Source organism: Pteropus medius, unplaced genomic scaffold (assembly GCF_902729225.1).
Source record: "Pteropus medius unplaced genomic scaffold, Ma_sr-lr_union100, whole genome shotgun sequence".
NCBI lineage: Eukaryota > Metazoa > Chordata > Mammalia > Chiroptera > Pteropodidae > Pteropus > Pteropus medius.
Window position 1 is genome coordinate 20,208,227 of NW_024351073.1, and position 23,776 is coordinate 20,232,002.

Below are 23,776 nucleotides of genomic sequence, written 5' to 3' on the forward strand. Positions count from 1 at the left end.
AAAAAAAAAAAAAAAATGGGAAAAAAAAGGAATATTTAGCAGTATTGTTCGTTCTGATATGTGAACTTGTTTGTGGCAACTAAGCAAGGCATTCAGCAGTTTCTGACAATTAACACACATCATTCCACACTCCTTGTCAACAAAGTGCTTTTTCACTGCCTACAATTTTAGATGTAGATATTTGAAATAGATTTTTTTCATTTCTACCAGTTTTCTTTATGATGATACAGTGTTAAAAGAAAATAAATTACAATTGATCTGTCATCCATATTTGCTAAGAATGTCTATTTCCAAGGACCTAATCTTACAAAATACACATTCTTGCTCGTGTGTCTGTGCGTGTGTGGGTGTGCGTATGTCCACGTATGTATAGAGATGACCTGTGCGAGATTTCATTTTGACAAAAGCTCTTTCATTTGCTGTTCATCTCGCACAGACTTTGTTTTTGGTTTTCAGTATAAATGTACATCAGTTTGTTCCCTTCGCACTCTTTTTCTGACCATCTAGTGACTCAGGATATTAGGCCAGGTGAAGTGAAGTTATAGGATTTTCACACATTCGGACATTCTCGAATCCCAGCTCTTTCTACAGGTCCATTTTCCCTCCATGTGTAATGCCCTCAGAACACAATAAACCATGGCCAACTCAATAATTTCACTTTGGGGCCAATTACTTGAAGTATCCACAGGAAATGTAAACTGCTCGCCTTATTCCTCCCCAAACTTTTTTCGTTCACGTGGCAGGGAGCAGTAGACAATGATGGATTAGATTATTAAAACTGAACTTGAAGCAAATGTTAGAATAGTGGTTAACAGAGCTAAGAAATAAGGCTAACCATTTAAAAGAACACGGGCTGTGGGTAACTTAGCTTTGCTCTTTAGATGCAAGTGACTGAGGCCAATCGGTGCCTAGTAAATGTTAACTGTTCTTGGAAAAAATAAAAAGTTAAATAACAAAAGAAATTGGCTGCCATCTTCCTTTAAAACTTACTCCCCTCTACCCTACATAGCTTAATCCAGCTCAAAGTCTAAAATCACTGTTTCCTTCTCCAAATTTAAAAACAGTCAAAAGATTTTTTTTGTTGTTCATGCATATTTTTGTGAATGAAAAGCTAATTTCCAGAATACAGTAGTAGACAGATTTCCATATGAATCATGCTACAAATTACTTACACATCGGACCTTGTCGTGCTGTTTACCGTAGGACTCTACATTTCTGGGTTCCTTCCCAAGAATGCTCCAGTCGCTATAGAGAGAGAGAAATATGTAGCATCAAGCACGATGTTTCCACTTCGTCACTGTCATAGAATGAACAGTAAAGCTCACCGAGGTAGAGATTGTGGTACAGGCATGACTTGTCAATAACCTCATAATAGCTGGTTTAACTCTTCCAGAAGCATACACTAGGACACATTCCCTAGTCTGAGTTGTGCATGTGTTAAGAAGTTCTTCTCCTGGCAGGAACTTCATATTTCCTTTATGATTTTGAGTCCGCGCATGTGTTATGTTTGCAGCCCTTGAGGACCAAGGATGTGTCTGCTGCTTATCCTTTGAAAGCTCAGTGTAATGGGCTGGGGTGAACTAGTTCAGCCATGTAGGACAAACAAAATTACATAACTGCCACCTTGTGTGTTTTCACAACCCCCAGCCCCATACCTTCTGAGGTGAGCTCATCGACGTTTGTCCCGCTGAATATAAAGAGCATCTAAGCTCCAGCTTCCAAGTGCCAGATGTCCAAGGATGGGAGCTGGCATGGGTTCGCCAACAACTGCCATGCTGACCTGGACATATGCATGAGCTCCGTTAGGGAAACGTCGCATCCAGATTTTCTGTTTGCTCAAGACCTAAGAGTCTGAGGACTACTTTCCCAAGAAGTTTGAAACTTTAAAAAAAAAGATGTTGGCAATAACAGAAATGCTGCCAGAGTAAGCTCCAGGCGTAGACAGGACCAGGGGTCAAATGGCTGCTAAACCATGTTATAAAAGGGACACGAATGGACCGGGAAAGCTATGATAGTAAACGGTTCTGTTTTGTTTTAGACTGTTCTGGTGATGTCTAAAAAGTCAAAAAGGAGACTGGCAGTCTCTTTTAGGTCAAAGTTCATAGGGAGTTCAAAGTCACTAGCCCAGTGGCTGGGTTATCGCAAGCAATCCTAAGCAGTTGATTTTGACCCTAGTAAAATCTGAAAGATAGAACTGACTAGAGTAAATGATAAAGAAGATCATATACTTTAAAAAATAATAGGACTGTAACAAGAAATCTTCCCTTTTGTTAATTTGTAAATATAGATAGTATTAATTAAGGTTGCCCGATTCAGCAAATAAAAATGCAAGACATCTAGTTAAAATTAAGTTTCAGTGAAACGGCCGATATATTTTTAAATATAGATCTGTTCCATGCAATATCTGGAACATTTTCACACTAGAAAATTTTTCATCATTTTCTGAAATTCAAATTGTACTATGCATCTTGTATTTTACCTGGCAACCCTAATTTAACCTAGATTTCGGCCATAATTTTTCTAAAAAAGTAATGCTTTATAGAAAAAGTACAGATTAATTCAAGAATCCATTACTTGATTAATTTCATTATCATACCACAGTTGATCTTAGCCAAAAGATCAAGAAGCAACTCAATCATATATATATGATTGGGTAAGCTAGGTAACTCCTGGGTCTCTCTTCTCCTGTTAGTAAATTGAGGGTAATAATACCTGTTCTGCTTTTATCTTGCTGTTTTTCTGAAGATCAAATTAGGCTTATGACCAGTCGCGTGCTCTGAGAAAAAACTTCTTGACTTAGAGCATTTGTCAATTTCTGTACTGTTAACGCACATACCATTTCAAGTTGCCAACACGATGTCGCTGATTCAGAACTGGGAGTGATGCTTGTTCACGGACCAACATATAATTTCTGGGATATAGATAAAATAGATGTAAATAAGTTAAATAAGTTCTAGAGCATTAATAGTAAATGTAGTGAATTAGATTATGATGGTTTCTGAGTATTTATTACCTTTATTTTCACTGTCATTCATTTAATTGTAAGCTTATATAATTTAATACTTACTAATGGCTGCATTTAACAACCAGCTTGCAAATTTCTGAAAATTTAACCATCAGCTCTTGCAAGCCGATACAAGCCAGCACTCACACACCTCTGCTTCTGACATGGTGAAGTGCTGTACCAATGGATGTTACTGACATCCACTCATGCAACTGGCATTTATGGAAGTTACCGTGTAAGGGGCACAATACAAAACTTCTTGGAAAACAGATTAACAGGGAATACAGTTCCGTTAATAAGTACCAGGGGGCTCTCTAAGGTGGTGGCAGGTCCAAGAGAAGGAGACTGTTTAAGAGGGGGTGGAGGGCAGTGCTGGCCGTCGTCCACCTAGTGCTGGGCAGCAGAGACAGGAGCCAGGCCGGCCCTGGAAGGAGAGATGGGCTTGAGGGGTGAGGGCCGGAAGCTCTTGGGAGCGGGGGTGGGGGGGAGGGGGAAGAGCAGTCGGCGGGGTTGCCAGCTACATGGAGGACAGAGGAAGGGAAGTCCTCTAAGCTGAAGCATGGGGCGAGGACACAGAGAAGGGTGACGTGGAGGAGAGGGATTCAGAAAACACAGGGCAAGAGATCCCCTCACACGTCTGCCTGCCCGGACCCAGACCAGGGCTGGCGGCCGCTGGAGCCAGGAGACCAAGAGCTCGGGCCTGCCTTAGTCGGGTCATGATTCTGAGGTCTCATTCTGGCTTCGTCTCGTGGTTCTGCCATCTCACGTCAACGTGTCCTTGAAAGACAGTCATAACTTCCAGAGAGAGAAATGTGTCAACAATAAGGGCACACGCTTGGCTCACTCGGCACCCAAGTGTGGACGGATTGTTTTGGGGGGCTGAGAATGTGCCCCTCAAAGTCATATATTGAAGTCCTAAACCCCAGTTTTGAGAAGAAGATGGTTAATAAGATAATTAAGTTACATAAGGTTATTAGGGTGGCCCTTAACCTGCTGTCCTTAAAACAAGGGGACATGAGGTCACAGACACGCACACATGGACGACAGTGAGAGACAGCCATCTGCAAGCCAAGCAGAGAGGCCTCAGAGGACGCCAACTCTGCCGGGGCCACGATCTCAAAATCCCGGCCTCCGGAACCGTGAGAAAATCAATCCCTGCTGCTTAATCCCCGGGTCTGCGCTCGTTCACGATGGCTGCCTGAGCTCACTGGTACAAGGAACAACGGGTGGCATCGCCGAAGCCAGTCAGGCCACGGGAAAAGTTTAAATCGAGCACGTCAGCATCAAATCTTGATCTGATGGGGAACTTGCCTCGAGAACTGGATTTAAAGCCCTTGCCGCAAGGCCATTCGGGAAACAACAGAAAGACATTCCAGCTTCCCAGCTGGGCTTCGTGATGCTTCCCCCGACATCTCTGCCTTTTCTGACTCAGTCCATGTCCCTACTGAGGCAACAGGCCACCAAGGTCACTGACGGTCTCCGGCCCCTGTCCAGGTGAGTGCAGAGCGGATGGCATCCCCATCTTCCCTTCCACTCTGCCTCTGTGCAAACCCTTCTACTGGGTCTCAGCCCTCTTTAAGGAGCTTACCTTTCCTGGGGACCCCAGGGGCCTGTGGAGTTTCTCTCCAGTCCAATTTGGGGTTCGGAGATTCAGCAACCTAATAAATGTGACAAAGAGTGTGATTTTTTTAAATGTGGTAACAAAGTGCCTTAATTTTGTGTACTGAGTTGCATAGTGTCCTCCAAATTTATGTCCACCAAGACGCTCAGAAATAGGGTCTTTGCAGATGTGATCAAAGCCAGGATGAAGTTGAGGTTATGCAGAATTAGAGCAGGCCCTGAACAATAAGCATGTCCTTTCAGAAGACACACAGAGAAGGCCACGTGAAGATGCAGGCAGAGGTTGGAGGGACGCAGCCATAAGCCAAGGAACCCCAGGGATTGCCAGCGGTCACCAGAAGCTAAGAGGAGACATGGAATAAATTCTCCCTCAGAAAGTCCAGAAGGAACCAACCCTGCTGATACATTGGTTTCTGACTTCCAGCCTCCAGAACGCTGAGAGAACACATTTCTGTCCTTGTAAGGTACTCAGTTGGTTGTATTTTGTCACAGTAGCCCTGGGAGACTAATATCCTTCCTTTGGGTAAGATGTCATCTAATTGTGATAAAGAGTCTAACCTCATTATTGATCTTGCACTGATGACCTCTTTTAAGTCTCAGCCTCCCTTCCCCTTTGGCCCTACAGGTGTATAGATTGATAAGACCTGAGCTTATGTCTTTTTTGGCGAAAGTTGAAATTTAAACCTCCCATACTTGGGAACTTTGTTGCAGTCTCACCCCTTGGCCACTTATTACAAAGGCTCAGACCTACTCCCTCTGCTCTGCCCAAGTCAACCTGGACCTGCTGGTGTCTGCTCAGCTCTTCCTGGAGGTCCTCAGAGTGAGTACTAAGCCTTCTCTCAAGTTCTCTGGTGCACGGAGAGTCATCAGCCTCATGAACCAAATGTTGGTGGGGTGCCTGCTGCATCTTCAGAGGGACTCTGCAACACGACCACCGAGAAGAGGTTCCTCTGAAGAAGACACCGGCATTGAAAGACGGACATCTGCAAAAGCCAACAGAAGCCTGAAGCTCTTGCTCCGGTTCTGGGCCACCGACCTCCCGGATCAAGTCAATTCACCTCTTCGCATGAGGATAATTCCAGAGTTCTTTAAGACGAGCCGCCAGCAGAAAGAGCTCTAACAGTGACTTTGACAAACCTCTTCCAATGATGGCACTACACATTCAATACATCTTACTTCAGTCCTAACCTAATTTTTCACAGGTTTTTGACAAGGTTAACTTAATTAGCAAGTAGATGAGGGCGGCAAGCTAACATAAAAAAAAAGAAGAAGAAGAAAAATTCCTGTGAATATACATTGTGACTAAGCATTTCTCTGCATTTCTGTTTTGGTTCCAACTTTTGCTTGTCACGAGACCCAGACTTGGCATTTACCTCCTCGGGCCAGATGCTAAATTAAGTTTGAAGACGTTTTAGGTGTTCGATATTGATCAGGCTTTTGGCACCTGGAGGGAGAACTAAAGAAGCAGCACCTGTGATTTTAAAGGTACTATCTCTAAGCCAGGAGTCGCAAAAAGTAAGTAAACTTTTCAGGTCAACACGCACTTGATGTATGAAAGTTGACGGCCCCAAGCTCCAAGCAGGGATGGTCAAAGACAGCAGTTCTCAGTGGCTCCACTGCTCTGTGCATGGGAGGAAGGAGCAGCTGCCAGGCTGAATCTTCCCATTAAACAATAAGAATAAATCCAAAAAGATGTGAGAATATCTCTCGAGGACTGCATCTGTCACAATTCTTTTGTTGCATGTGACTGAACACCAAACTCAGACTGCAGTTAGCAAAATGGAATTAATTTACTACATAAATGACAAGTACAGAAGCCAATAGGCTTCAGGCATGGCTGGATTCGGGGCCCAGATATTGTCATCATGGCTCTGGTTCCCTCCCTCTCTCAACTCTGAATTCAGCTATCCTGGCTGTAATATCCAGGTTCAGACATAATAAAATATCCAAGGAGTTTATCTTCCCAGCCTTAAGTCCATTAAGCAAGAATAACTCCAAGAAGCATCAACAAAAGTCTCAGGACATCTCATTAGCTGTTATGGGGTCACATGCTCATCCCTGAATGAGTTATTTATTACACATGGAGGAATGGAAAGCTCTGAAGACACAAACTTTTGAAAAATTAGCATGTACCAAGCACCACACCAGGGGCTTTGCTGTGCATTTCTTAAATTGGTTGTTTTAAATCCTGATATTAAAAAATATTTTTAAATATTTTTTCTTATAGCCAGGGAAAGAGAGGCTCAGAGAGGTTAAGTAACTTATCTAAAGTCACACGGTAAGGGGTAGGAATTGGAGAGTTATGCTGGCCTTTGGACTCACAACTGAGTTATAGAGGAGCTTGGACATCTAGTCCAAAGCAGAATCCAGTTTACAGCATCCCTGACAGATATTCACTGAGGTGTTCACGCCCGTCCAGAAACACACACCAAATTGACAGCCCAAATTCAGCAGGTAACAAGAAAGTAGCAGGAAAGTTCCCTCTTGTATGGAACTTGCGTTCATTCACCCTAAGTGTTCCTTTCTCTGGGTCTCTTGGACCCGGAGCCTCATTAATTCAGCCTAAACTTCCTTTTAGTTTATTCGGTATGCACATCACACTCTTGTGAAGCCTGAGCTTGAATCGACTAAAACTTCAGGCTGTTTTTGTTTGGGAGGGGGAAGGTTGTTTGTTTTTGCTTTTGCAAATATGAATTATCATCATCAGGTCTTCTCTTCTTGCATCTAAGCATTTGATCTTTTCGATTGCAGCCGGATTCATCCTGTTTGTTTCAACCCTGCCTTTTAGAATCTTGATTCAGCACTGAGGCGCCTGTCAGTGCAGTAAAACTGATGTCACAAGGCTCGTCTAGGTCCCATATTCAATGGGAGGACACCTGTTCAGGAGTACGAAAACCCAGGCAGCTTCTCAGAGTCAAACAATTTGACCAGCGGACAATATTGTTCAACTTGCTCTTTGCAAGCTGAGGAGCCGTGTGCTTCTTGACTTCTAAACGTCTCCCAGGTTCTCACTCAACACAACAAACACATCACAGAGATATCAGCCTCTCAGTCTTAATGTTGTCACAGTGCTCTGTCCCTTACCAGGTGGCCTTCTCAACTTGCCCCCTCTCGCTACTGAACAAGTGGCCTTGAGCAGGCCACTTTCTTGTCAGGGCCTCAGTTTCCCCTATTGGCAAAAGAAGAATATTGTACTCGACGGTCATCTAAGGTCCCTTTCAGCGAATTTATTCTCTGATATCTACAATTTTGCTTTCAACACACACAAAAAAAGCTCAACAAAGCTTTCGCTTCCCGTTATAACGGCTTGGTTTTGAATTTAGACACTATTTTTAAAACACCCTCAATTTCCTGCATGGGTAAACAACAGCTAGTTCAACGTCTCACTTTTTATTATGTTCATAGCTCATCCATTTATTTACTTTCATTCTCTCTCATCCTCTTTCAAAGGTTTGCACAACAAAGTAGCTTCTTGCCTATCCGTAAAAACCTCAGTGGGTAATTCTTGGTGATGCAGGGGGTGTACCATTCAGATGTCGAATGTCTGACCTGTGCTCTAAGCAATTCCCGGCAGAGACTCCAAATGATGTATTCTTGACTACAGGCCAGGAATAGGTTATTTTCTGTTAAAAAGACAAAGAGATAATGGTACTTTGTTAAAACGGCGTTTCCTACCTTCTATGACCAAATCTCATCTAGTGGACTCCTGGGAGCGGCTTTCTCTGCTAGCATCCTGGTCAGTTGACACACTTAAGAGGCTCTCAGGGTTCTCACGATAAGCCGCCACCACCCACACCGCTTTAAAAGCGTGAGCATTTCTCCATAAAAATTGTCCTCGTCTCTGCACCATGCCAGCTGTGCTCGTCTTTCAAAAGAATGAATTACAAGTGTAGTGGGTACGTGTTTAGCTAATGAACATGAAGAAATGAGAAGTTACAAAATTAATGAAAGCAGATGCTATTCCCAAATCTATTAGAGCAAGCCATTTGTCAACCAAACACATCCTATACCTCGATTACAAATGTCCATCCACGCAAATGTGGGTAAAGCCTGGACACTTGTTCAGAAAATATATGACTTACCGTGCTGACACAGGCCATTAAAATGTTCAATAACAATCAGCGGACTAACAGCAGATTTTGTTTCAAGCAGAAAAATTAACGCAGCTGATAAGAATAGAGATAAAACCTGGAGTAAGCAATGCCCTCACTTGCTTTTTCTTGTCTTTGGCGTCAACCCATGATGCACACAGATGGCACGTAAACGAGGACTCTGATCTACTCAGAGGAACCTGTTTGAATTCGACCTTTATTTAATAAGGTGATATTCAACTGTTGATGTACATCTCTGATGATAATCCGCTACTCAGTCATAATAACGTGACCAAGACAATGAGTTTTCTAAATAAGAGCAGCTGATAGGAAAAAAGAAGGACTTACAGGGAGAGCTATGATACGGAATTGAGGTTAAGGCTCAAGGCACAGTGCCTAAAACCCAGCCACACAGGGCCCCCGGCTTCCGCTACTGCCTTGAGGCACAGACGAAACAGCTCCGAAGGCACCCACCCGAGCCACTTCTGCACCGGAAGGGAGCGGGGTACGGCAGGGGGATCTGTGCAAACATCTGCTCTGAGACATTAAATTCTGCCCAGACCTCCCTCCTAGCATCACTCACTTCCCAACTGAATTACCCCCATGGAGGCTGGGGGGATTAAACACAGGTCACATGTCTGTATCAATGCCTCAAAGACAGCTCAGGATCCAAATGGTGGTCCAGCCTCTGTTTGGGGAAGGCTGGACTTAGCCTAAGTCCAAGAGAAATTGTCCTCACAGAGCCACACCTCCGGGAAACATGACAAATACCCACTAAGACATCCTCAGGGAATAAAATCACATCTGCTCCATCGCCTCTCATCAGAGAACCAGGAGAAACTGTGAGGAAGACAGCTAAGAGTCAGAACTCTGTAGCCAATCAGATTCTCTGGCTTCTTCTGTCCGACCTCGCTCTGCCCGACCTCGCTCTCTGCCAGACGTCATGGCTTCACTGTAAATGTCAAGGGCCAAGATGGAGTCACAGAGGCTGGATTTACCCTCCCACCTTAACCACCTAGCAGACTGCACGGAATATGTGCGACGAGGTTTGGACAAAGGACTGCGTGGGATTACGGTCCATGAAAGGAAGGAAACGAGATGAGCCTGGCAGCTGCACCAGCACGCTGCCCAGAAGAAGCCGAATCTGGTGGAGTCAAGGAGAGCTAGAAGTTTGGGAAGGACAAGGCGCCCCGAATTCATGGGACAGATATAGGACAGAAGGGAGCTGCACCAAGCTGGACAGGACCCGTCTTCCATTGACCCTGAAAAGCTCTCGCCCCGTCCTCGCTTCCTAGACCCCACCCAGACCAGCACACTTATCTTCACACAGTGTTCTGTTAGGGAACAGCTATTACGTTACAGACCCCCTCAATTAGCACAGCATGTCCAAAAGCCTTTTGAATAGACATGGGTGTTTCACAAAGAGCCCAGGACATTTAAAAAAGATCACCCCTTGAGTTACTTTTGCAAACGTACAAATTAATTCAACATAAACCATCTTCCAGCCAACCTTTCTGCACCAAGCATTATGCCAAGTGGTGCAGAGATTGAGATAATGTTCTTAACCCTTAAGGCAATCCCTAAGGGACACGGCTCTGTGAGGCATGTCACACTCTCTGAGGCAAAAATTGGATGGTCAGACTTTCAGAGGATAACCCTCCCTCTGTACACCTTCTTCCCTTTTTCTGCTTAAGTTGGCATTGACTTTCTGATCACTTGCGATCGAAGGGCCAAGCCCCACCTGAAACAGACCTACTCTTAAGTTTTTTCTTAAATGAACCTATAATTTCCCTTCTACTGGCCAAAGTTTGAGTTGCATTTCCCGGTACTGGCTATTGAAGTCCCTCTAACTGATATAACAGCTCGGCGACTTTTTTTAGCTTCACTTTGTGCAGGTGCTCCCCACAATGCCTTACGGCCTGCTCGTCACTGAGGAAGACAGCTCATTTTTAAAGTCAGAGGGGAAACGTTGGGAACCATGTGATTTCACGTATATGTTGGATATAAAACTGAAAGCAACAAACGAACAAGACAAACGAAAACTCATAGACGCGGACAACAGTTTAGCGGTTCCCAGAGGGAAGAGGGCTGGAGCGGGGGTGGGTAAATAAGCATGGAGGGGGTCAAATAACATGGTGACAGAAGACTTGACCTTGGGCGGTGAACACACAATGCGGTGTATATATGACATATGCTTGAAACCTGTATGATTTTATCGACCAATGTCACCCGAATAAATTTAATTTTTAAAAACCGAGATTCCTTTTTTAGGGATGCGTTTTCATGCCATTCCTGATTCTGTAGGCAATATGATGGAAAATACCCAACAACATCAGGTCAGTTACTTGGGGTGTTTTATTTTCGCGCATGCCAATATGCATCACGAATCTCCAAGGTTTATTTGTCAACTGAACATCTTTCATGTGGCAACTATTGCATGCTAGAAAACTCGTGTTCTAAAGAATTCTAGTTAACGCCTTGTCTTTCCAGTCATCCCGAGAGAAGAACAGAATAGAATTCCTTCACACGAGCTGGGGTATCAGAGGGGTGATAACTGGGAGGAACTTGACATTGCTCTCAAGAAAAGATCTTCAAAGCTTCATGGAGGACACTGGGAGGGCGGGCAGGGGTGAGGAGGGAAATTCGCTTGAGGCTCTGCCTAGGAGGGGAGGTTTTGGAGAGTCTGGGAGCTGCGTCCTAACACTGGGCGCCTGATCGAGGTGGAATTAGGAGGAGCAAAGCGTCACAGAGAGAAGGAAAGGGGAGGCGGGGGAAACATGTCACGTAATGCTCGGAGCCACCTTTGGGAATAACAGATGGATGGGGATTTATTTGTCCTACAAAACTGGATTGGTAATGGGACAAGCATCTGTCAGTTTGGATTGAAATGACTTTCTTTTTTTTTTTTTTTTTAAGGAAGACACTTATGAACAGGGGTCTTTCTCATTCCAATAGAAACTCGTGTAAGTGAATTGTAGTAAATCACTGTGGCAAGAAACTTCCCTGGCATCAAGCTTTTGTGTGATTTTAAAAGTGATGGTCCACAAGGTGGGCCAGAGTGCTCAGGCTGTTTGCTAAAAGATGCGAGAAACAAGGATAACTGAGAAGTCAACCGATTTATAAATAAACTTGCAGTGACACAATGGGCTACAGCTTTTTCGATATGTTGTAGGACTCATGTTTGTCTGTTGGAGTTTTAACTTTTTTCGGTTGTACTTGCAACATTAAGTATGCTAGTTGAACAGATGAGACTTTTGAACATAAAAATCAATAAATTGCGTTTGCTCTGGGACCGCAAGGAAGGCGAGACGAGCTACTTATCGCATCTGCTGCCGAGCACACAATGGGGCATTTTTCAGGCTGCCAGCACCCTCTGTACCCTCCCCTAGCTGGTCTTGTAACTCATCCAGAATTGAGAGCTCACGTTATCACGTATGGGCTGTATAATCCCTTGATATATGAAAGGCCTGGAATCATTACTCCTGCGTCGGTCCTTCTCCAACGACTGATGAAGGACACGGCGTGCGCACAGTAGACGGCAGGAGAGGAGAGGCAGCGGAGGATACACTTTGCCTCAAGAAGCTGGATTCCACACTCCAGCCAGATCTGTCCTTCCACAGCATAAAGCCACTCACACTGCAGCCCCGCTTCAATGCCCTTCTGGGAACTTTCAGCATCAAGCCTGAATTTCAAGGCCCCTTCACAATCAGCAGTGGCCTCCATAGAAGCTCCTGGAGCTTTCTACCACACCTGTCCTCCCACCCATCCCCGACAATTGGCCATGACGCTGCCTGTGGGAAGGGTTCTCTGCACTAGGATCTGATTGGAGCCCTCTCTTCCTCTCCCACGGCACCTCCTGCATGCCTCTAGCACGTCCTCCCCGCCCTGTATTGTAATCATTGCTTTGCTTGGCCATTCCCAAAGCAGAAGGTCACCTGAGGTCTGTCCTGAGCTTCTGGATGTTTTGAGCTCCTAGCACATCGTGGGTGCTCAGTCAGTGTGGCGACACAGAAACGTGCACACGATTCCCGTGGAGGGGGATGCTCTTGAGATAATGGATTAGTTATACAAGAATACCGAGGCGGGTCTCCGCTCAGAAATCATCTCACACTTGGAAAAGACGTGGACAAGACTGGAACATACCAAAGGAACCAAACGGCAAGGAATTTTATCATTTAACTGGAAGGGAAGTTTGCAGAATTGGGGAAATAGGAACTGCATTTAGCAGAGAAATTGGCCAGGTTCTTGGGCCCCTAAAATAGGAGAGATTTTAAGTGAGGTAAAGGTCTGAAAAAAGGATGATTAAATACTTTGGTTGATTTCTTTTGGCTCATTCTCCATCTTCCTCAGACTACTGATCAGAAATCACATGCGGAAGTAACACCAATGAAATTACCTCCGTCCTGTGAACTGAGTGTTTTATAAATTCTATAAGGTGATACATAAATCTATTGAGGGCTTCTCAAATAATCCCAAAATACTACCAAGCCTCTATTTGGAGGATTCAAACCACTTCGTGGAGCCACAACATCTCTCCTCTTATAAACCATTAAAATTTTCCTCTTTTTTTACTACTTTCTGAGTCAGGTGGTGCTGTCATCCATCAGATCTTTACTTCCTCTGATGTAAGTATTTACCCAAGAATATCTCAATGTGTCTAAAGTATGACAAGACCCCCCCCAACAACAACAAAAAAAAACATATGAAACAAAACAAAACCCTCACGCACTGTAGGTACCGATACTGGTTCAGTGGCTTAACTCTCATTTAGTAAAGAAAATCTTTCAAACCTCCCACTCTTCAGGGGCATTTTCCAAACTCCAATAACCACTGGCATCCAAGCCAATTCGTTTATCTGGATGGGAACCTCACAGGTAAGAGGGAAGAGCTCAGACATTCGGACGCCATTAAGATCACTTTGGTAGTAAGACGCCCCCAGGCTCAGCAAATCTGGGCCTAATTTCTGCCTCCTTGAATGCAAAAGGAGGATGTTCGGAAGCTGCTTGCAGGAAGGTCTTGAACAATTAAAAAAAAAAAAATGAAAAGCAACACCGAGACAGCCAACGACTTTAACTTAATTTAAAAAGAACTTCTGTTGAAAAAGTGGCACGTGCTCAGAATTGCCGACATAGAAGCATTGAAATCCCTGAAGGGGGCTGATAATGAAACAGTCAAAGCCCTTCAGCAACCCCACCTACCTCCTCTGCTACCCCTTACGGGAAAGTTACGTGCTTCTCTTCAAAAAAGTTACGTGCTTCTCTTCAATATGACCCTACGAAACAGAGTTTTTCAATGAGAAAGGTGACCAGGAAATGTTCCTGCGATGAAAACTGTGACCATTTTCAAGGCAGATCAGAAAAGACCACAATCTGTTTCCTCCTAAACTAGCAACCTCCTCCTGTAGGCTCCCACAGTCCAGAGAGACCTGTCTCACCTGCTTCCCACCTGCTTCCTCGCCGCCACTGTTCTAGTTACCTGTCCTGTAATTCACTCTCCATTCTCCTCCCTCTTCCATCACTGCTTGCGATTCAGATGGGAAAGCTGGGAGATGAGGAGGGAGCAGAGGAAAATGATCGTGGGTTTTCTCATCTTCGTGTTGCCTTGAGAGGAATCGTAACCATTGAGTCAGCAATCTCGGGGGAGGAATTCCGTCTTAGTACACCTGAAGTAAATTGCACTTCGAATTGAAATTAGGTTGGATGTAGAAAAACAGTACAGAAGACATTTGCATATTGGGTCAGACCCTCCTGGATCCCCGTTTACAAGATGCCTCTGTGTGGCTTTCATTTAGTTAGGCACCGGGTGAGCTTAGAGGTTCGGGGGAATACATGAGCCTCTGTCCTCTCTCCCCAGCCCCTGAGCCCCATTGACACTGCCCCCATCTCCCCTATGTGGGGTTCAGAGTTCTTGCAAAGAGCTGCAAAGAGTCCATGCTGCAACCCACCCAAGGGCCAACACTCGCCCATCCCGTTTCCTCTTCCGGAACCTAGAAAGACAATGTACTCTAGAACAGGGGTCCCCAGCCCCTAGGCCGCAGACTGGTACCGGTCCATGGCCTGTTAGGAACCGGGCTGCAGAGCAGGAGGCGAGCGGCAGGCTAGCGAGTGAAGCTGCATCTGTATCCGCAGCCGCTCCCCAGCGCCCGCATCACCGCCTCAGCTCTGCCTCGGATCGTCAGGCTTTAGATTCTCATAGGAGCACCGGTCCCTGGTGCCAAAAAGATTGGGGACCGCTGCTCTAGAAGGTCTGTCCTTCCATGGTCCACCCAAATTGCCAATATGCCAGACCACTAAATGCATGGCCTTGTCCTATGCTCTGACATTCAAGAACTGTGACACTTATTTTCACATCGAACCTAATTTTAATTGAAAAACCCCCTCGGTTCCTCACGGGTAGTGGTGAAGGGGGTCTCAGTCTTCAGGCTACGGAACATCATTGCTCTCATCTGCTCATCTGGGGACAGGTGGGGTCAGAGGCAGAGCTGGGACGGAGGAGACGGGCACTCCACACCTAGTCCGGTCTCCCGGGGGTGAGAACTGCCGGTGCCCACCGGCTCACAGCCTTCCCGGGGGATCCGCAAAGCAAGCAGAGCCCGCGAAGCCTGGATGAGGTTTCTGAAGCACAGCAGGCCAGTCCCGGCCCCACCTTCAAGGATGGTCCAGGGCGGCTTCAGCCACAGGTGGAAACTGATGCTGCTCAGGGGAAGGAGAGGACAGAGGTAGGTGACCCGAGTCCCCATTTTGAAACCGTGACCAAAGTGCCCTTAGTCACTCTGCTGAAAGCCAGAAACGATGACCGATATGAGCCAGGAGAATAATGAAAGCGACGAGTCTCCATTTCCACCCACGAATTTGTTAATAATTAAAACTGCCTTCGAGTCGCTCTTATAAGAGAAACAACGGTAGCTTCACCTGGAAGTAATACGTTGGTGAGTGTTTGTTTCGCTCCTGGCTCTTAAAATAAAACAAATCTCATCATTCAAAAAGCTTCTTGCATGATCCCAACATATTAATTTCAAAAGCTCATGCTCAAAAGCCTTATTTCATTAGCTGCTGCGTTAGGCTAAATAAAAGGCCCAGAAGAAATGGAATAACAGGGCTGGAAAATAGCTAAGAAGTCATGTGACCCAGCCCCTTCTCTTCAGGCGAGACCCATTAGCCTCCGTGCATGCAGGAGGTGGCTCCGTGTGATTCTAAAGCCCTTGAGAGTAGAGCATGCCACCCCCTCCCCCTCCAACACCCTTAGACCTGGGACAGTACTTCTCACAGCAAAGTCACCCGACCATCTCGACTGCTGCTGCCCTTTGGCTCAGGCACTATAACTAGTCACGAAAACTCCAAACGCTACCGAACACGCACTCTTATGTGTTCGAGACATTCACTAGGACTCAATAAAATTCCACTACAACCAGACAGACTGCAGCCCACGCCTTAGATTCTGAAACAGGAAAGTTCCAGAAGAGACTTAAAGTAAAACCGTTACACGCATCTGCACAGCAGCGGTGTCCAGCGTCTCCACAGGGATTCATAAACTTCAGTCGGCCACCCTAGAGTCATCGGTTACCAAAAAATGAAGTGAAACAGCTTGGAGGCTGGTGGCTGATGGGCAGATCCTCGGATACAAGACTAACTGTCGCACTTTAAGAATAAAGTCCCCAAAGACGAAAACAACGGGGATCACTTCTTTCTTACTCTTTTAGCCCCTGGCGATGACTACGTAAGACATGTGACTCTCGAGAAGCATTCTCCTTTGGTGAGCCAAGTCCACTCTATTAAAAAATATATATACAAAGATTTCTTTAAATTCTCATAAACTCTCATAACTTTACATCGTGATTTTTTTGAGACCTGGAATTAAAGAATACATTCAATTGCCCTAATTGGTAGTCACAGATCTTACCTTTAATTCATGCAAGTAATCTCCTCCTGCATATATATTTTTTAGATAGATTTGTTGTAAAATTATTTCTTGTATGGTCCTCTGGCATATTTTAAAGTCGATTTTGATAGTTCACTGTGTAATTTGCCGAAGATTTTTAAGCTAACGATTGCTTCTGCCCGGCGGGGGGGCCTTTATTACATCTCCCCTGGACCCTTACAAACCCCCTGTTCTACTCGCTCACTCGCTGGCCCGTCCTTAGTGTCCACCTCCCCGCTATAACAGACCAGGCCGAGTCGCCACCCTGTGTACGGTCCTTCAGTGGCTCTTCCCAGACTTCGGGCGAAAGTTGAATCACCTTATGAGGCTCTTGATCCCTTTGCTTGCGACTTTCTCATCACCCCCTCTGCCTTTTCTCTCCGGCAATACCAGACCCTAACTGCTGCCCTAGGTGTCACGGCAGTGCTGGTCTCCGACCCTCTTCATATGTTGTAGACTCAGAATTCTCTTCCTTGAACTTGAAGCCTCAGATTAACCGTCATCCTCTCTGGGGATCCACCGTCCACCGTGGTGCCACCTCACATCATGTCATGACACCCAGAGGAATGATACTTGATTGGCACCAAGCAATAAGTGGATTGAGGTGAGAGGAGAGGCCACCAGCAGTTTTCCTGGCCAGAGAGGTCAGACCCTGCCCACTGGTCACTCCACACCCACCTGGCCGCTCCGAAGGCGGGAGATCAGTGTCTTGGTGCCTCCCCAACCTGGTGTTGGCACACCTACCGGGTGCTCCTTCCATGCGTGTCTGCTCCTCCCCTAAACTCATCACACAAAAGTAGTCGTTTAATTTTCCACTACAAGCCAGAGAAGCAGATCACTCTGTAGATTCCGCGAAGGCGGGGACCGAGGTCTTCTTGGGCCTCACAGCGACCCAGCACAGTGTCCAGAGCATTGCTGGTCTCAGCATGTGTCGACTGCTCTGCTGGCATAAACAAATGCTAACGGGAACCTGTTACTGTCCCTTCGCACTGATGTGCAACTGCAGGTATATGCGACGGAGGGACAACTTAGCAAAGCAAACCTTGTGGCCGATTGCCTTTTTCATTGGCTACAAACCGCTCATTCTCCTCGCTGCTGTACTGGAGCTGGAAGAATCCTAACGGTCTTCAGAGAGCACCCACGTGGCATCTCCCCCGCACCGTTACACGGGAGTGAGCCCCTCTGCAGGGGACTCGGCTTGGCCCCTCCCTTTTTATATTCAATAGAATCGATGGCTCTGGATTTGAAGAATCTTCTGTAAATTGCCCGAGCTGGTTGTGATGAAGATCTTTCTTGGACTAACCAGCTAGTCAAGCCATTCCAGAGCCTTCCTTGGCACATGCACTTCTCTGGGCTTTGTCTGCGGGCCTGCGACCAGCCTCCCATGCAGATTTCACAAGTGAAATACAGCATCATTACAGTTACATGGGAAGAGCATCATATTATATTCCCACGGCACATTCGGCCTCAGTTATATTGCCAAAATATTCTTTGTATCTTAAATACTACTGAATAGACATCCTTACCACGCCGCCCTCATTTCCTCGGGAACTTGTTTTTAACGAGAGGTTTAATTGAAGAGTTCATATCAAGGAACTTTATGGAGCTCCACGCAAGCTTAGCACATCTGAACAACAAAATTGAGGGGAGTTTGTCAAAAACAGAATGTATTCAGAAGAGACAGAGGCTTAAAATTTTTTTTTTTTACTTACCCTGAACTGAATGCTATTTTCAGGAAAAGATACAGACTTGCTTCGCTGTGGGCCATGGCAGCAAACACAAGCGAAAGCTTTGCTGGCGGCCCCCAGGCTAACCCGTGACCCCACGCGCCCATCACTTCTGTGGGTTGTCACCACCACTCTCGTCTCCATAACGAAGCAAATTTAGAAAAGCACAAAGATGGGCAAATGACGCTGTCAGCCATTTTAATTTTTCTTTTTTATGAATCGAATATTTTTCTTGGTCTGTTAAAAAATACGTGGCCGCTCTTTCTGAATCCCTTCATTAATAGGAGGTATTAGGTCTAATCCACGTTGCCACTTTGAAGGACTATCGTCTGTTCATTTAAATGCCTGCTCTCATGGTGACGTCAACGGTACGCCTCTCAGTACTTTCATTTTGCTCGAACGCCTGACTGTAGTTCCACAAGGCATTTTTATTATGTCACCATAATTTGAGAGCAGAGCCATGTGGCATCCAAAAGATTAATATATATGACAGCACGTTTAGGCTCTAAAGAAGAAGAATAAGAACATTAGCTACCTTTACCATCCCTTCGGCAGTTAATGCATAGCAAAGCCTCAATGAATGTCCGTTCAACGAATTTAAATGTGGACAAATAGGAAATCAACAAAAGGAACTATTTCATGAGAGTGATAATTTAATATACAGAATCTCCCATGGTGCCAGCATTGCTGGTCCTGCAGCATTGGCCAAAGGGGGTTCCTGATGCCGGACAAGTACCCACGACCCAACGTGGCTGTGGTCCCTTAGGGCCATCCGGTGCCTACCTGGGGTTGAATTCAGTGCTTGCCTTCGCCAAAAAGAAAATTGACTCCAGGAGGCTGTAGTGAACAATGAGATGTTACCGAAGATTCCATAGGAGCCTGAGGACGTCACGGCACACACTGAGAGCGAGTGTTCTTGGCCTTCCATCCTGCCCTGCCAGATGTCAGCCTCCTCCCCCGCTGCCCCTGTGGGGCATCCTCCCGCTCTTGATTCAACACTGTCACGGGAGAGGTAAAAGGCAGTCACACTAAAGACACTTATCAAACAGAGCATTTTCAAAATCTGGGACAGAGGACAAGAGGTAAGGAGACCTTAAAAAGATTATTCCCCATCACAGACCAAACAGTAAATTGCGCTGGTCTTGTATTTCCTACCAAAATATAGTTTTATTTCCTCTCCCCACCACACCCCCCAGCTGTGTTAGTAGGCAGAAACTGTAGGTTTTTAAAAATAATTAGTCCAGGTTAATGGAAACAACCTGCTTCTCAAATGTAAGTTTAAATTTAAGCCCGTGGTTCTCAAAATGTGGTTCGTGGACCAGCAGAATCAACATCACCTGGGAATTTATTTTAAAAATAAATTCTCCAGCCCCACTCCAAGCTTACTGAATCAGAATCCTGTGCTTAAAGAAGCCCTGTAGGTGATTCTGAGGCAAATTCAAATGTGAGAAGCATGGGTTTAAGTTAACAGTTTTCAAAAAGGTGATGCAATTTGTCTGAACTCACCTGTTGAGGTTGGTCAAACAGCGCGGACTTAACTGACCCAGTCCTCGTAAAAGTAGAGACTGCCTTGTGAAGAGGAAGCTGTGACTGCATCAGGCAAAGTCTGAGAAAGGAAGATGAAGGAATGGAAGAGAAGGGGGAGAGGAAGAGAGGAGGAGGAGAAGAAAAGGGAGCTTAGCTTGCTGGGGAAAATATAAAACTAGGATTAAAGTAGATCACGACAAAAATGTAAATGGGACCGAGAGCAGACACTCTCGTGACTCACGGGACGTTTGTGTGCCTCTCGGGGGCCTGGAGCTGGTCAATGGCTATGAGAAATATCCCCACTTCTTGCGTGGACACATATAAGAGCTGGGCGAGGACCCTCCAGCTAGCTCCTCCCCTGCTGCAGCAATCAAGGAGGCCACGTGTGAAGGTGGCAGGGCTGCAAGATGGAAGCAGCGGGATCACCAAGGATCCAGAAAAAAGCTACCCCCGAGAGTCACTTGATTACCAGGGGCCGTGACCAGAGCAAGAAACAAAGCTTGATGTTGTTCAGGCGGTGAGATTTCAGGGTTTAATTTGTTACTGCAGCTTAGCCTCACCTCGTCCTACTAACGGCACCAGAGGAAACTGAACAAGTGAAAACAATGTTAGCCTAAAGCAAGGTGAGAGTCAAAGCCTATCTTTGGCTAAGAGGTGTGAGTAAGCACTGAGTAAGAACTGTTAGCCACTGGCCCGGTGTAACCAGACATAACGTATGAGAACATGAAATTACACTAAAACACTTACAACGAATCATTACCTAGATGGAGATGGAATAGGTAATGACACAGAGGGACAGTTATCCGTTGGCTGGGGTGGTCTTCGTTGTTGAGACTAAAGATACACCCACCGCAGAGAGAGCAGACCTTCTTCAGCGAAGGCTCTGGAGAAGCAGGGAAGGGGGTCTCTAATTCTATGCTGAGTGTCCCTCTCACCTGAAGTGGAATTGTGGGACTGTACCTGGCCCCCTTAGCTCTCGGGCTTGTTCCTCATCGAATCTATAAGGTAGTAATACTTTAACATGCTTTCGTGGTGATTACACACAGGCTTTGGAAAACGGGAGCTTAGAGCCCCATTAAGCCCCATCCAACCCCCTAACTGCTGAGTTCTCATAGTGATCTCGTAGAGATGAATTTCAACCAAGATTGGGGAAAACTGACATCGTGTATTTTCCCATAAATACTGAACAATAAAACTGTTTTTCTTAATTCAAACCTTGATTGATTACCTTGGGGAGGGGAGGGAATATATATAAATATTTGTGTATATGTATATTTATATACACACACACATACATATATCTGCTTATGCATATAAGCAGATGGTTAATTGTGGCTTGAACTTGAACAAACATCTTACCTACACATGAAATACTACATTTCTGTATTTATGTAATCGGATACTTGAAATTTCAAAGGGTTGATCAGAAAAGAAAAAGTATACATTCCTCTGTCAAAAGAAATCCCCCAATAATTTTACATTTTGTCACGCTCTTCCGGGAAAAAAGCTTAGGGCGCGTGTTCAAAAGTCTTGGTGTGCAGGGAGGAGGCGCCACCGAAATATCCGATGGTAACCTACACAGCCTCTGCTCCCCTCCAGACCGCTTCCGCCATAGGCCTGAGCACAGGGAGCGGTTCACATGGGTGAGAAAGTGTGTTTGGGGATGGTGCTGGTTTACTGCTTCTTGCATTAAGCAGTCTTCCTTGAAGACAATCAGTATACAGCTCTTTGGGGTGCATTATGAACTTGACCTGAGGAATAGTTCCATGAAAAGTCCGCCTTTGAACCAAATGATTCATTCTGAAAGATCTCAGATGTTATTATTTAGCAATTTCATTTTACTTCTGAATATTTTATTTTATTTCTTTTATATCATCTAGTTTACGATTTATGTATTATTTTATTTGTTATATTTGCTTTACGTTATATTTATGAAGCATCGGGTTATGAAAGTACGGGAAGAATATTGTTCATCCATTTCATCATCTCCTCTCACTAAATAAGTACAGAGACAATTTTATTCCAAAGAAAAAATAGAGGAAATGAAATAATGAGAGGTTGTGGACAGGACACCAGCATGAGAAAAGTTTCACCTGACTCCCAGGCTTCGTGATCCTCAATTTCAGGAGATTTTCCATTGGTCGCTGCTGCCCACGGTTCAAACAGATGTTAGAAATGAGAAAAACATTCCCTGGAGGAGACGCAGACACGCACAGTCCTGGCATCCAGATGCCGGTAAATGAGTCCTTAAACGGTCTTTCATTGTACGTGGAAGACCGTATCACATATCCAACATGCACGCCTCTAATTCTAGCACTGCCTAAACAGGTCACAAGTAGATCTCCATTTCCACACCTAATTCTTCTTTTGAATCTCCATTCCAGCTCCTTCACAACTATAGTTTGTAACTTTCGGAGACAATAGGCAGTGGATTCACTTCGCCATTTATTCTGGAAGCAGCTATAAAGCACTGCAAGCCTTGCCTGAATCTGACTTTCAATGAATAACATAGCGAGATTTGGAGGGTTTCAATGACTTGCTTCTCTACCGGCGAACCTATCATTGGCAGTGAGTGATGGTCTTGTGATGTTTTGGGAAATTTAGTCGATGGCATAAACTGCAAAATTCCCTCATTTCCAACTTGATACGATTTGTTAAACTACATGACTTATAGAGACATCTTGTCAGAAAACGTGTCTGTTTATCAGAAGAGATCAATGGAGTAACCTGATAACTCTTAGCCTAGTCTGAACTTTAGAATCACTTGAAGCACCTTACAGAATCATCAAACACCTAAGCCCCATCCATAGGTATTCTGGTTTGATGGATACAGGGCGGGACCCAGATGTGAGTATCGTTTTTAATTCTTGCTATATGACTCAAATGTTGAGCCAGGAGTTGGAAATCACTCATCCAAAAAGAGACAGAACTAGGATGATCGCAGGCCCTGGGGTGAGTCAGACGGCAGACAGGGGAGCGGGAGGGTGCCCCTAATCTCACCAAGCTGGCAACTGGCTACTTCAGCCGAAGACCTATTCGTATCCTTGTTGTCTATTGATAGAAGTTATTTCCTACAGGTCTCATCTTATGAACAAAATTCAAATGGCTATGCAGAAATTCTCTTTCTCTGACCAACTGCCCCAACCAAGATCTTTGAGTTGGGAAAAGTAGGTCGGCACTGAGACACGCCACTTTCTAAGAGTTCTGTCTCTTGGATTCCTTCTCTCGTGCTCACAGGAGCACAGCCCTCTCCATTTTCTAAGGTCCCAAAAGAAGCAAGTTACAGATGTTTTTGTTTGTTTATCTCTCTTCTTCCAGACATGGGCATAAAGACAGACAGACACTTGTACAGAGTAAGAGAGACAGGTATGTCTCAATGGAACCACCAGAAAGCAGCATATTTACAATATAAGAAGAAGTCTGGTGGAAGAAAAGGAAGTTTAACTTTCCCAGCACCCCTGATTCTAGTTGGCATCTACAAACGTAAATGAGGAGACTCGCCCCATTTTCAGCGACCTGCCATCTTTGCCAATAATCAGATTATTTCTTTCTCATACATGAATATGCCTTGAAACTTTGTTTCCTCCATCTGTCAGCCCTGCCATCACAATATATGAAAGTAAAACATGGTAGAGCTGAATTCTTTTTCACATGATCTGAAGAAATTGTATGCTCTGTATTTTTCTCCTAATGACTTGATTTCTGCCCCATATGAATTCCCTTTTTCAGTTTGAATTACACACCATCCTGGATCAGCATGAATTGGTAGCGTTGGTGACATGGCATACTACAGTCATGGTGGGTGAACAAGCTCAGTGGCCCCAGTTTGGAAAACACGGTGGGTGTTAAGGGATCATGGACTGAGTCCATGCATCCCCAAAGCCTCCAGA

General features: G+C 45.1%; 2 long non-coding RNA genes across 2 annotated transcripts in view; both read right to left on the reverse strand.

Moving 5' to 3' along the window:
• Positions 1-1,358: 1,358 nt before the first annotated feature.
• Positions 1,359-23,776, reverse strand: part of LOC120586262 (uncharacterized) — a 36,961-nt gene continuing 14,543 nt past the window's right edge. Inside the window, exons 3-5 of the long non-coding RNA XR_005648664.1 lie at positions 4,593-4,662; positions 2,837-2,911; positions 1,359-1,780 (exon numbers count right to left, since the gene is read on the reverse strand). This is a non-coding gene — a long non-coding RNA (uncharacterized LOC120586262). The remainder of the gene's footprint in view (positions 1,781-2,836; positions 2,912-4,592; positions 4,663-23,776) is intronic.
• LOC120586264 (uncharacterized) lies at positions 18,327-20,574 on the reverse strand. The gene is made up of 2 exons (XR_005648666.1): positions 19,866-20,574; positions 18,327-19,357 (listed from the first exon to the last, which is right to left on the reverse strand). It is a non-coding gene; the product is annotated as an uncharacterized LOC120586264 (long non-coding RNA).